Below are 14,510 nucleotides of genomic sequence, written 5' to 3'. Positions count from 1 at the left end.
CTAGAGCCCTGACGTAACAGTCCCCGCCTCTTTGCAGAGGCTCCGCCCCTTATCTGGCCCCGCCTACAGCTCGTAGATCGGGTGCGTTCTACTGATTGTCTCCGGGTTTGGGGCTGCTGGATGGTCCCCTACACTCCCACGTGCTCCCTTGCCCCAGCCAACACGCTGTCCCTGATTGTCACCATTAGTGAAAACTGAAGTAAGTTAGGCATTAAACACCTCAGCTTTCCTGATTCGTCCATTGGTAGCACTCCTTCCCTTTTAAGTAGAGGAACCTACACTTTCCTTATTTTTGTCTTTCTCTTGCTCCTAATGTATTTAAAGAACTTCTTACTGCTTTTTATGGTTTTTGCTAAGTTAACTCATTTAGTGCCTTAGCCTTTCTGATTTTGTTCCTACAGGCTAATGCTATTCTTTTCTATATCTCCATAGCAATTTGTCCAGGTTTCCACTTTTTGTAGGATTCCTTTTTGATTTTCAGGTCATTAAAATGCTCCTGATGGAACCATATTGGCCTCTTAATAGTCTTCCTGTCTTTCCTTCCCAGCAGGATAGTTTGCAGTTGTGCCTTTAACGTTGTCTCCTTGAGAATCAGCTAGCTGTCCTGTACTCCTTTTTCCTTTAAATTTCTTCTCTGTGGGACTTTATCTACCAGTTCTTTGAATGAATTCATTAAGGGAAGCTTTTTTGAAATCCATCAGTCTTATTCTGCTGCTCTCACTCCTTCCTTTCCTTAGAATCATGAAATCTATAATTTCAGGGTCACTTTAACTCAAATTGCCTTCCACTCACAGATTCGCTACCAATTTCTCTCCCTGTTCCTCAAGTCTAAAATGACTGTCCTCCCTGGTTACTCCCTCCACTTTCTGGAACAAAATGTTATCCACAATAGATTCCAAGAACTTGCTGGAAATGTTGTATTTTCCCATATTACATTTCCAGCAGATTTCTGGGTAGTCAAAATCCCCAATTGTTACTACGTTTGGTGTTTTGGATATTTCTGGAATCCTCTGCCCTTGGTGAATTTCTTGGCCCCATGGTTCCCTGCTCCCTGGAAGAATGCTTTCTCTCTCAAGCTCCTCATCAGCCTCCCAGGGAAAATCCTTTCCCTTCCCCCGCTGATTTTAAACATATTAAAACAGTAGTTCACAAACTGTGGTCCTTGCAGGGCACCCACACAGAGTTGGCTGATCACATGCTGCTGGTTCTTCTTTTTGTCAGCTCTTATATTCCATTAGAGGAAACTAAAAATAAACAAACACTGAGGGTGATTTGTAAGAAATTTTGTTAGTTGCCCTGGAGATTATATATGATTTTGAATGACAAGGAAATCAGTCTGTTTTCTAGCAAATACAGGGGGATGAGGGAAAGGAGAGGGGCAGACAATTGTGCATGGGAGGTGGGCAATTGTGACTGGGGAGAAATGCCCACAAGAAACTCTTTATTAAGGGGTGGTGCCCACTGTGGTGAAGGTTACAAACACCTGAATTAGATACAGACCAGGATTTGCTGTTTTACTCTCCCTGATGCTCAGTTTACTCAGTGACACCAGCCATCCCTTGTTCTGTATCCAGGTTACATGTCCCTCTCTCATGGACAAGCTGTTGCTCTGATCTGAGCTGCACTAAATAAATTCTGGCTACATAGACTAACTGGGGCACCCAACCTCAGCCTGAGAACAAACACTGATTCCTGCCTTAGTTTCCCTATAAATGCCACCAAATGGCAGACAACCCCAGAATGCAGCACTGACCCTGTTGCCTTCCCCAAGTGCAGTTCAGTGTCCAGCTGGCCAAGGAGACTCAGAGGAGGAATTCATCAAACAGAGAGCTGGGCAGGGCAAATCCATTTCTCCTGCTGTTTATAAGGAACCAGAAGTAGGGTGACCAGATGCCCTATTTTTAAAGGGACAGTCCTGTATTTAAGCCCTCCTGCAAGTGTCCTAACTTTTTCTTTAAAACGGTCAAATTGTTCCATATTTTCTGTCTCCCCCATCAGTACTGGCTGTTGTCTGGATCCCTGCTTGCCAGCCACCCGTTCACCAGCGGTGAGTGGGACGGTCCATTGGCCAATGATGGGAGTGGGTATGCAAGGCTGGTGGCGTGGTGAAGATGCAGTGTGTGGGGCTAGCCGCTCCCACACTCGTCCGTCAGCGCAGCCCCCGCAGCATGCCAGCTGTCGGCCAGCAGGGCCCCGTCCCATTTCCAGCCGGCATTGGCTGTGCACTGCAAACTACAGTAGCTGGTGAGTGCAGGCAGGCGCCAAGTGGCAGACGGTTACGTGTCACTTCTGCTGCCCACCCATTGGTCCTTACGTGCTATACCTTTCCCTGTCCTCTCTGTGCTTTTCCCCTTTGTCCCCCCTCCAGCCCCGCTGCTCCTCCATATCCCCTCCTGTGGGGAGCATCCTGTTCCCAGCGGTGTGTGGAGAACTAGCCCCTGGTGGGAGTGCTCAGCTCACCAACACTCTGGCCAGCAGGCTCCTTCCTTCTCCCACAGCCTCTTGCTGGGCCAGCACCCCAGGAAAACCCCAAACCCTCTGGCCTGTGGCACTGGCCAGGAGAAGCCGGAGCCCTGCACAGCGCAGGCACAGAGAAACCTCTCTGCCCCTCAGCTAAGCTGTGGAGTGGTGGGGAAAAGCACCAATTTCTAGCCTCTTCATGACCTGAACCTGCAGGCTCCACAGCAGCCCCTGGGGCAGGGGTTTAGCATCCTCTTCACCTGTGCTTCCCCCTCCCTGCCCCGGGGTCCTGCCCCCAAGAAGTGCGGGGCTGACCCATCCCCTAGGCACTCAACCCCTGCTGAGCTACCTCTCTGGCCAGGTTTGCTGAAGCCCCTGCAGTCAGGTTCCCTGGGCTGTGGTTCACCATGCATCCTGAGGGCTTAATGCCTTCCTGGCCGCACTGTAGCTGGGGGACAGGAGGTGGCTAGGTTATGTCAGTGGCCAGCAGCAGCCTGGAGGTGTTAGCTGCCTTTGGCAGGAAGGGATAAGCTTCCAGCCACATGGGGTGGGAGGAAGGAGAGATGAGCTCTGCAAAGATATGGGCCAGGTCATCCTTTCCCCACCTCTTGCTTCCCTGTGGCTGGAAGCAGCTCCCATCCCTTTCCTCCTGCAAAGTGCCAAAAGGCTGCTGCTGGCTACATTCTGGTGTGAACTCTGGCAGAAATCTGCAAGGGGGGGCATGTTACCCTGAGTGCCCTCCCGCACGTGTTGCCTTGAAAAGATGTGGCACTGGGTACCAGGAGAGGCAGGTCAGTCCCAGGGGCCCAGCCAGGCATGGAGGGTGGAAAGCCCTGGATAGGGAGGGTTGGGTCAGTCAGTCGGTCAGTCCCCCACCCCCTGTGTGAGAGAGGTGTACAGGAGTGTGTATGTATCACCCCTCCCAGTCTGAACCCTAAAGCCTTAAAGATAAGAAGGTAAATATAAAGATTCCAACTACTCAGTATTTCTTTTTAACAGGAGCTCAGTCAACTTGATGTTAATTTGAATGTTTGTACTGCATAGTTCTGATTGATTGCCATTGAACTCCCTTGAAGATGAGTAATTTTACCAGGTGTCCCTTATTCAGCATAGGGAAATATGGTCACCCTAACCAGAAGCAAGAGGCTAGTTCTCATTTTCCAGCTCAGTTTGGAGGCACTGACGATCAGTGTGTAATAGGAACACATGGCGTAATGTTCTGCCTCCCTGCCACTATTCAAACAGCAAGACATATTCAGACTGAAAAATAAGGCCCCAGCCCAGGCAAGCTGCTTCATGCTGATTCTGTCTGGGAAGCTGGCTGGAGCGGTTGGGACTTCTTAGGAAGGCTGGAGCTGTGCTGCCCAGTACTCCAGGGCTGTGGGGGAGGGGAAACTGTGCACCACCTGCCTGCTCAGTGCTCCGGGGCTGGGGGAGATCGCATGCTTCCCACCCAGCACTCTGGAGACGCTCAGGTGACTCGGACCTGGGAGGAGGGGGCTGGCAGCCACGGGGTGGGAGGGGGATACTCTGGGCTTCAGGTGAGCCAGGGGGTGGGAGGGGTGGGCTGAGGGCCAGCTTCCCCGAGCACATGGTTCACTCACTGCCCATGAGGTCAGCTCTGGGTAATGGGGGACCTCACACTGCTTCCCTCACTATATTGCCTTTCATCACAACACTGGTTTAAGCTTCATCCCTCTAGATCACTGTTTTCAGCACCAGTGATTGGTAAGCAGAAACAAGGACTACAAACTGAGTCTAATCAACTCTGTCTTTAAACACTGGAGAAAAAAGACCAAAAGATATCTAGGACTCTTTAAACAGCAGCCACACCACCACATAGGATCACCTGTTCCCATCCTCTCTGATGTGGCTTGCTTGCCTATACAGTAACACCTTGCTTAATGTTGCAGTTATGTTCCTGAAAAATGCTACTTTAAGCGAAACGATGTTAAGCTAATTCAATTCCCCCTAAGAATTAATGTAAATGGGGGGGGGTTAGGTTCCAGGGAATTTTTTTTCACTAGACAAAACTATATTTTATTATATACACAGTATAAGTTTTAAACAAACAGTTTAATATTGTACACAGCAATGATGATTGGGAAGCTTGGTTGAGGTGATGGAGTCTGTCATAAACAGATAGTTAAGGGTTAATGTCTCTTTTACCTGTAAAGGGTTAACAAGCTCAGTGAACCTGGCTGACACCTGACCAAAGGACCAATCGGGGGACAAGATACTTTCAAAACTTGGTGGAGGGAAGTCTTTGTTTTGTGCTGTTTGTTTTCTTCTCTCTTGGGACTAAGAGGGACCAGACGTGCAACCAGATCTGTCTCCATTATTTCAAACAGTCTCTCATGTTCAAAATAGTAAGTACTGGCTAGAAAAGGTGACTTACTTTTATGTTTGTTTTCTTAATTTGCAAATGTGTATTTTGCTGGAAGGATATTTTACCTCTATTTGCTGTAACTTAGGCTAGGGGAGATGGAGTCCCTCTAGTCTATGTATAAGCTTAGACCCTGTAAACATTTTCCATCTTGATTTTACAGAGAAAATTAAAGAAAGAAAAAACAAAAATTAAAAGCTTTCCTTTTTAAGAACCTGACTGATTTTTTGTTTCTTGTGTAAGACCCAAGGGGATTGGGTGTGAACTCACCAGGGAGTGATGGGGGGAGAGAAGTGGGGGGAAAGGTTAATTCCGCTCTGTTTTAGGATCCAAGGAGCTGGATCAGTGTCTCTCTCAGGTAAAGTCTGGGAGGGGGAAAAGGCAGTGGGAGGAAGGTTAATTCCTCTCTATTTTAAGATTCAAGGAGTTGAATCATAATGATGTCTCAGGGTAACCCAGGGAGGGGAAAATCTGGGAGGGGGAAAAGGAGGGGGAATGGTTTATTCCTCTTTGTTTTAAGACCCAAGGGGTTTGGGTCTTGGGCTCCCCAGGGAAGGTTTTGGGGGGACAGGGAGTGTACCAGACACTGGAATTTCTGGTTGGTGGCAGCGCTATCGGATCTAAGCTAGGAATTAAGTTTAGAGGGGTACATGCAGGTCCCCACTTTCTGGACGCTAAAGTTCAAAGTGGGAATAATACCTTAACAGAGTCAGAGGGTGGAAGAGTGTGAGCTACTTCCCAGGGAATGCCTTACTGCTAAGTCAGAGATTCTCAAACTGGGGGTCAGGACCCATCAGGGGGTCACAAGGTCATTATATGGAGGCTCACAAGCTACCAACCTCCACTCCAAACCCCACTTGCCTCCAGCATTTATAATGGTGTTAAATATATTAAAAAGTGTGTTTCATGTATGGGGGGGGGGAGAGTTGCACTCAGAGGCATGCAATGTGAAAGGAGTCACCAGTAAAAAAGTTTGAGACCCACTGTGCTAAATGATGAAATAGCACTCAGCTGAGCCCTCAAGGGTTAATGCACTGCTGTTAATGTAGCCTCACTCTACAAGGCAATAAAAATGAGGAAGGAGACACAGCATGTGGGAGAGAGAGAGTGTTAAGTGAGGGGTTACTGTATATATCTCTTTTCTTATGGGTTTAGCTGTTTTATTATAATAGGTTATTATAGGTTTATATTAGAATATTTTTGGATGTAATGCAAGGGTCCTACAGGCCACATCTTGTATATTGAACTAAGGCAAAGTTAGCGTACATACGCGTGGGACCTTTCACCCAGATAGGTGGTGATGAACTAAAGCCTAAGGTCCATATATGGCTGCAGCCTATAACATAGATAGCGTGACAAAATTCCTCCTCTACCTTGGTGGGTCCTGCGCTTATTGGCAGATTTGCACCCCTCAGTGATCTTCCCCACAGTCTGGGTCAACTCCTATTGTGTCTGATCAGGAGTTGGGAGGTTTGGGGGGAACCCAGGCCCGCCCTCTACTCTGGGTTCCAGCCCAGGGCCCTGTGGATTGCAGCTGTCAGTAGTACCTCCTGTAACAGCTGGATGACAGCTACAGCTCCCTGGGCTACTTCCCCATGGTCTCCTCCAAACACCTTCTTTATCGTCACCACAGGATCTTCCTCCTGGTGTCTGATAACGCTTGTACTCCTTAGTCCTCCAGCAGCACACCCTCTCACTCTCAGCTCCTTGCACCTCTTGCTCCCAGCTCCTCACACACATTTCTTCTCCTCTGGCTCCTCCCCACCTGACTCGAGTGAGCTCCTTTTTAAATCCAGGTGCCCTGATTAGCCTGCCTTGATTGGCTGCAGGTGTTCTAATCAGCTTGTCTGCCTGAATTGGTTCTAGCAGGTTCCTAATTACTCTAGTGCAAGCCCCTATTCTGGTCACTCAGGGAACAGAAAACTACTCAGCCAGTGACCAGTATATTTGCCCTCTACGCACTCCCCGTCCGTGGCCCCACCAAGTCGTGCGATCTCCTTGTCAACCTCCTCTTGTCCCTGGCCAAACTAGCTATCTACAAAACCAGGGAGAGGAGGTTGGCCGACGGGATTTCCTGCTACTGTGGGGCCTATTTCTGCTCCTCCGTCCGTTCACGCATCCTGGCAGAGTTCCTCTAGGCGGCGTCCGCTGGCTTCCTTGATGCCTTCGAGGAGCAGTGGGCGTTGTCCAGGGTTCTCTGCTCGGTGTCGCCATCAGGTTCCCTTTGTTTAGCCCTGTGACCTCACTCCTGATCCTGTTTTTTTTCATTAGTTGTCCCGCGGATTTAGTTGGTGTCACAGACCTGTGGATCCTCCCCTTAGGCTGGGGGGAGGTCCTTTAGAAGTGGCCGGGCTTTGCCCACCCACCTCCTGGATACCAATAGGACCAGACTCCTGTACCCCACTGGCCAGGATCTGTCACAATAGATAAAGGATGCATTGAAGCAGGTTGGTATAAGGGAACTTCCTAAATTCATGACCTCTTTAAACTTACCAGATACACCACAAAGAACTTGGAAAGAACCAAAATAACCAGTTAAACCAGAAATAATAGATGTGGGAATGAGCTAAGGTTTATTAATATGTATGTATATGTCATAGGTATGTACAAACATACCAGCCTATGGAGTAAGTATACCCCAACATTTCTGTGGGTGAGGAAACTAAGTTTGGACATAGGAGGATCAAGCTCTATAAGAGGGGTGAACCACCATGTCACGGAGGCTTCTTCATTCTTAGTTCTTTGTTTATTATCATTTTGTCTATTAGCCTATTAGTCTGTTAGGTCTTAATTGTAAATTTTAAGTCAGTGAGTTAAGTAAAACTCTGTTAGCTTCTTTAGTCATCATAGCTCTTAGCTTTTTAGCTTCTCCTAAACACTATACCTCCCACTCAAGAATTGAGGAACCTGGACCTGAACTTTCTTGGCATGTCAGAGGCGAGGCTGATATTTTGTCTCTTACCACCAGGTTATCAATGAAGGGTGTGAGTATATTAATCCAAAGCTTTATACTATATAATATCACATGTATCTCTAAAACAATATTATTTCCTTTGTAACTCTGATTATTTTACCATTTGATTACTGTTTGATTACTAATCCACTTATCTCAATAACAGTCTTTAAAGCTGCATTTGTCTCAGTGTGAGCATCCTTGTCAGACATACCGAGGGTCCCTGTAAACTCTGTATAGCCTGATTCTGGGAGAAGAACATTATTATCTTCTGATCAGATTAACTGGTGAGTCTATAACCATATTATCTAAAACAATAATATTAACCTCCTTAAATCAGGCAACACTTTTACTTGAATTTGGCATCACTACCCCCTGCTTTGTGAGTGAAGTTTAATATAGGATGCCCCCTGTTGCAATTATTAATAATATTAGAAATTATTAATATGGGAAACCACCAGACACTAACTTAATATTAAATTCCTTTATGGAGTCCAAAAGCCAAATGGACTTTTATACAATTGCTCTAAACATGCCTAACAGCCTAAAAGTAAGTCACCTCTACACTCAAACAGTCACAAAACATTTATAAGTATGTGATCAAGAAACTTACAAACAGGCATAATCTAGTGGTGCTTAGACCCATATTGGTCCGTTCTGATGTGATCAGGCAGGTATTAGCAATTAACCCCTTAAGAGTTTATTGTTTTATACCCTTCAACAAATAAGTAATGTCACTACCAAGTACTGACTTCAGCTGAAAATCAGTTTGAGGCAGTTCACCCTTCATTCCAGTTTTAATCCAGATAAGATTTACAATCTCCTTCCTCTCCAAGGCCCTTCCTCCCCTGCTTCATGCTAACCAAAAGTTTTTCCATTGCACCTGGGTTCACATAGGAAGGGTCATGTTGGCTCATTTTACAACCATCTGCAACCATCCCTGTCAGTGAGAGGCCTTTTTGTTTTAGTAACCGCTCCTTATCTCATCAGTTATTCTTTGAACCAGACATCCTCCTGACTTCATTCCTTCTGGCCTTATACTGAGCAATCTGAGCTGTGGAGCCTTCCTTCCCCAACCCAGCCACCCAGGAGCCGGACCTACTGGCCGCCTCTGGGGTGCAGCACAGAACCAGGACAGCAGGGAGCCCACCTTAGCCCCACTGCGCTGCTGATCAGGAGCCCCCCAAAGTAAGTCTGTGCCCCAACCCTGAGCCCCCCCAAACCCAGAGACACCTCCTGCATCCCAAACCCCTCATCCCCAGCCCCACCCCACCCCTGAGCCCTGAGCCCCTCAAACCCAGAGCCCCCTCCTGCACCCCAGAGTGCACACCCCCAGCCCAGAGCCCTCACCTCCTCCTGCACCTCAATCCCGGGCCTCAACCCACAGCCCCCTCCCACATTTCAAATCCCTTGGCCCCACACCCCAGCCTGAAACCCCATCCTATATCCCAAACCCTTCATCCCCAGCTGGAGCCCTCATCCCCTCCTGCACCCCAACCCTGTCTGGAGCCCCCTCCTACACCCTAAACCTCTCATTTCTGGCCCCACCTCAGAGCCTGCACCCCCTTTAGAGCCCGCACTCCAAGCCGCTGCTCCAGCCCAGTGAAAGTGAGTTAGGGTTGGGGAGAGCAAACCCCTGAGGGAGGGGGAATGCAGAGAATGGTGGGACGGGGCCTTGGGGAAGGGGTGTGGCTAGGGTCTTTGGTTTTGTGGGATTAGAGAGTTGGTAACCCTAGCAGACACCCCAAACTGGTGCTGTGTTCTATAATTTGAGTTCATCAACCCAGTAACACATGTGAACTCCTAGATCACTGTAACAATCTTACCATGGAGTCACAGACAGTCCCCTTGGGCTCTCTAGTCTATCTTGCCTGTTACAGATGGGAGGAGAAAGCTCCTTTTGACCCTGGCTTACATCTGTGTGTATGTACGTATATGTAGATATGCAGCGTGTGTTGTCTGTAGGGCAAGAGGCTTGTGCCAATTGGTGTTTATGGTAAAAACCGACTGATAGATTTTTGCCTAGCTTGTCAATGTTCTTGACCATTTTTCCAGGCTGCTGCCAGTGTACTATTGTACTCCATAGAATTAGCTTTTCAGAGCGCTACTATGGGGATTGTACAGGACTTTTGCCCATGGCATAGAATATCTGAGGTCTAGTGTCCAGAACTAGGAATCTTAGATTCTGGAGCTCAGGTTAAGGTGATGGGTCCACTGAGAGCATGTAATTAATAATAACTTAGATTGCAAGCTTTATGGGGCATAGAACATCTTTTCTTTGTTCTGTATTTGTACAGCACCTAGTTCAATGGAGTCCTGGCCCATGAATAGGGCTCCTAGGTGCTACAGAAATGCAAATAATAAAAATAAAGCATGTGGCTTTCCTACCCTCCTCCAAACCACAGTCTGCACTACAGAGGGCCCCTTCCTGGGGCTGAGCTACCAAAGCAACTTATGATGAAATAGCATTAATTTCCACCCCAAACCTTCTCCCAGGGTTCCTCCCTGAGGATGTCTTCCTCCAGAAAGCCACTGCCCACCCTTATATACAGAGTGGAGTTACTACAGCATCATCTAGTAGGGCCACAGCCTGTTTACAAAGTGAGTCCACAGGAGAGCACAAGCCCCTATCCTGTTAGGGTCTAGTCCAGGGGTGGGCAAACTATGGTCCACAGTCCACATCCAGCCCACCACCTGAGTTAATATGGCCCTCGAGCGCCTGCAGCTCCCGGAAGCAGCGGCATATCCTCCCTCTGGCTCCTGCGCAGGGGAGACAGTCAGGCGACTCTGCACACTGCCCCGTCTGCAGGCACCACTCCTGCAACTCCCATTGGCCACAGTTCCCAGCCAATAGGAGCTGTGGGGGTTGTGCTTGGGGTGGGGGTAGCGCACGGAGCCCCCTGGCTGCTCTTAAACATAGGAGCCAGAGGGGGGACATGCTGCTGCTTCCGGGAGCTGCAAGAGCTCGAGGGCCATATTAACTCAGGTGTTGGGCTGGATGTGGACTGTGGACCATAGTTTGCCCACCAATGCTTGAGGTAAGCACCGCCCGGAGCCTGCACCCCGACCCTCCCCATGCCCCAACCCCCCACCCCAGCCCTGATTCTCCTCCTAACCCCTCGGTCCCAGCCTGGAGCACCCTCCTACACCCCTCCTCATTTCTGGCCCCACCCTAGAGCCCACACCCCCAGCCACAGCCCTCATCCCACCCATGCCCCAATCCCCTGCCCCAGCCTTGATTCCCCCTCCCGCCCTCCAAACCCCTCAGTCCCAGCCTAGAGCCTTCCCACACACCCTGAACTCCTCATTTCTGGCCCCACCCCAGAGCCCACACCCCCAGCCAGAACCCTCACTCCCTCCTGCACCTCCACCCCAATTTCATGAGCATTCATGGCCTGCCATATAATTTCCATACTCAGATGTGGCCCTCGGGCCAAAAAGTTTGCCCACCTTTGGTCTAGTCCTACTTCTGCTGAAGTCAGTGGAGCAGGAGCAGGGCCCTGGCACAGAAAATCAATGGCGCTTTAGCTGTTGAACAAACTGTCCTTTCGTGGATTCATGCAGCTGAAGGATCACATTACAGACCTTGGACTTTACCTGCAGTGCCAGGCATAAAGCCACTTTGGACAAACTGATTCAGATTTGAGCAGCTGCTGGTAGCCATAGGAAATCCACTGCACCACCTTAAACCGCAAATGAACAGGGGATAGGGATATTTTCACTGTTAACTCATGAAGTAACCATGGGATGTTATCTGAGTTCTCTCACTTAGTGTTTTAATCAGTGCAACTCTAATTACACTTAGACCCAAATTTTCTAAATAGCAGCCTCCCTTTTGCAGCTACAATTTGCAAAAGTGCTAGTGTGCAGGTACACTTGCAGTTGAATAATGAGGAGAGAGAATTTCTTTCCCACCAAAACTGAAGGAATTTTCAGATCTTCTGATGTGCCACATCCTACCCAGGCCTTTCATTTTAGACTCATTACAGGAATAGTAGAGTGTCCATGTTTTGTGAAGCTCCATGTGTAGCATTTGAGGCAAACAATTTCATGAGATATCTGGTAAATATCAAACTTATTTGCCTATAACTAAACTAATCTTAACAAAATCCCGAAGATTTAGTGCTGGTGAAAGCATTATCGTCCCTTATTTGTAGATGGGGAATTAAGATACAGTATAATTACTACCAATGTCATAGCCCATCATCGAGCTGAACATACATCTCCTGAATTGTAGCTCACAGAATCTTAGCCACAAGCCACCCCCTCCCATTTCTTTTAAATATGGTTTTAGCTATAACACCTCAGTGTGGCATCCTTGTTCATGCCTCAGGGGATAGTCTTTAAATACATGCTCACATATTTTTTCCCAACATGTTTGAACTGAGGTTCTTCAGAACCACAACACACACTCCTTCCACTTGTTCTAGAGCAGTTAACTGGATGGACATTGTGTACGGATGCCAGACTCTCACCTCCAAAAACAAGTCTTCTGCTCTCAGTTCACCCATCGTCAGAGATTCCATGGTGGTCAGAGGAAATGCTAAAAAGACACACTGAAAGCGTATCTGTCAAGGCTGATTCTCCACTCTGGCACTTTGAGTGCAGAAGCTGGGGGCCCGCAAGGATTTAAAAAATTAATACTGGCCACTCCAGGCTTGTATTAAACTCCCAACATTACAGCTTTTCTATGACCTTGGATGGGTAGATGCTGCCACCACCCAAGTGCAAAAACCCCTTTGAGAACCCAGGAAGGTGCACTTGGGAATTCCTTCTTGTGGGGTACTCTCAAGCCCTTTCACCCCCGCACCCCTCCAGAAAGAGCTGAAAAAGAAAACAAAGGAAATCAGCTGTTGCCACCAGCTAATTAAACAACATGTGCACAAACCTCTTAAGACACAGAACTCCAATCTTGTTCTTAAAAAGGGTAAATTTTATTTAAAAAAAAGAAGAAAAAAATACATCTGAAAACTCAGGCTATTGATAGATTTTAAAAGAGCAAATACAAAAATTAAGAATCAAGAATAGCTTTCTTGATGGTCAGCTTAAAGGTTACAAGCAAAACAAAAGCACCTGGGGTTAGCACAGAGGAATCCATAAGAAATAAAAGAAATAAACCTCATTCCATCTTCCTAGACATTTCCTGATCTACTTACATATCTGGGGTTTTAAATGAGTAGTTTCTAGGTATGATCTGTTGATTTTTCATACCTGGCCCAAGCTCTTACTGCATAGCTGCAGTGTCCCTTCTCTCCAGGAGAACACCACAGATAGACAAAGGGGAAGTCCCCTCCCCCCATTTAAAAAAGTTTTAGCCTTCTCATTGGCTCTTTTGGTCAGGTGCCCACTCTCTTCCTTTTACCTATGCAGGGAGACTTTTTAACCCTTTACAGGTAAAGCAAGTAGAGAACAACTGCTAAGAGGGGTTTTATAGTTAACTGGCTGGCTGGGTGTCAATAAAAGAGAGCCCCCCATCTCCTTTCATTTATCACAGTATCTCAAGAAAAATAATGTGGACATCACATGCTGGGAGAAGCGAGCCACCAACCAACCTCAATGGCACCACACCCTCCATCAGGCAGTGGCCTGCTTCGAAGAGAAGTGCCTTGCCTTCAAAGCTGAAAATAGAGAGAGAAGGAAGGAAAAAGAAGGAACTTTCTCCCACAGACAGCTGACCTGCCAGGAAATGTCTGTACCTACTGCGAGCGGATCTGTGGTTCCAGGATCGGACTCCTGAGTCATCTCAGGAGGACCCATATATAAATCTGTAGTAGAGATCATCCTGGAATCAAGGGATTGCCGATGATGATGATAGGTTTAACATGCTATTAGACATCATGTGGACCACGCACTAGAAAAGGGCATGACACACCTTGTTCGTGGGGTAAGCAGTTATTTGTGAGACAGCATTGGAATGCTGGAGATCAGGATTCGTGGATTCTATTACTGGCTCTGGATAGGCAAGAGATGTCATGTTCCTTTTCATGCCTGAAGAGAGAGGAAGTTCTGTGCATGAAGGTGGAGGGAAAAGGAGAAGGGAGGTGATTTTACCTCTGTATACTGCAATGGTGAGACCGATACTGGAATTCTGCATACATTTCTGTCTTCCACACTTCAGAAAGGATTGTTGAAAAATCATACAAGAGTTATCTGAGCTCTGGAAAACATGCCATATAGTGAGAAACTAAGAAGATCAATCTATTTAGTCTATCCAAGAGAGGGTTAAGAGCTGACTGAATCACAGTCTATAGATATTTACATGGGGAAGAGATTTCTGATAGCTGGCTCTTTAATCTGTTATGTTCACAATAAACAAATAGAGAAGCTGAAGTATTTTATGTTTTTATCCTTCTGGAAGGTTGCAATGTAACACTACTTTATTTCTTAAAATCCAGAACTTTCACAAACCAGAACCAAAACCTGGTTGCTCCCTAAGGCAGAGAGGCCCAACTCCCCCCACCTTGCTCTAAGTCAGCAGTTCTCAAACTGTGGGATGGGACCCCAAAGTGGGTTGAGACTCCGTTTTAATGGGATCGCCATGGCTGGCATTAGACTTGGTGGGGTCTGTGACCGGGGCCAAAGCCCAAGCTGTACCACCTTAGGCAGTGGGGCTAAGGCTACAGACCCCCTGCCCGGGGATGAAGCCCTTGGGCTTTGTCTTTAGCTCCCCAGCCTGTGGTGGCAAGGCTCAGGTGGTCTCAGGTTTTGGCC

Source organism: Gopherus evgoodei, chromosome 10 (assembly GCF_007399415.2).
Source record: "Gopherus evgoodei ecotype Sinaloan lineage chromosome 10, rGopEvg1_v1.p, whole genome shotgun sequence".
Lineage (NCBI taxonomy): Eukaryota > Metazoa > Chordata > Testudines > Testudinidae > Gopherus > Gopherus evgoodei.
The sequence above is the reverse complement of the archived record's forward strand: the minus strand, read 5'-3'. Positions refer to the sequence as shown.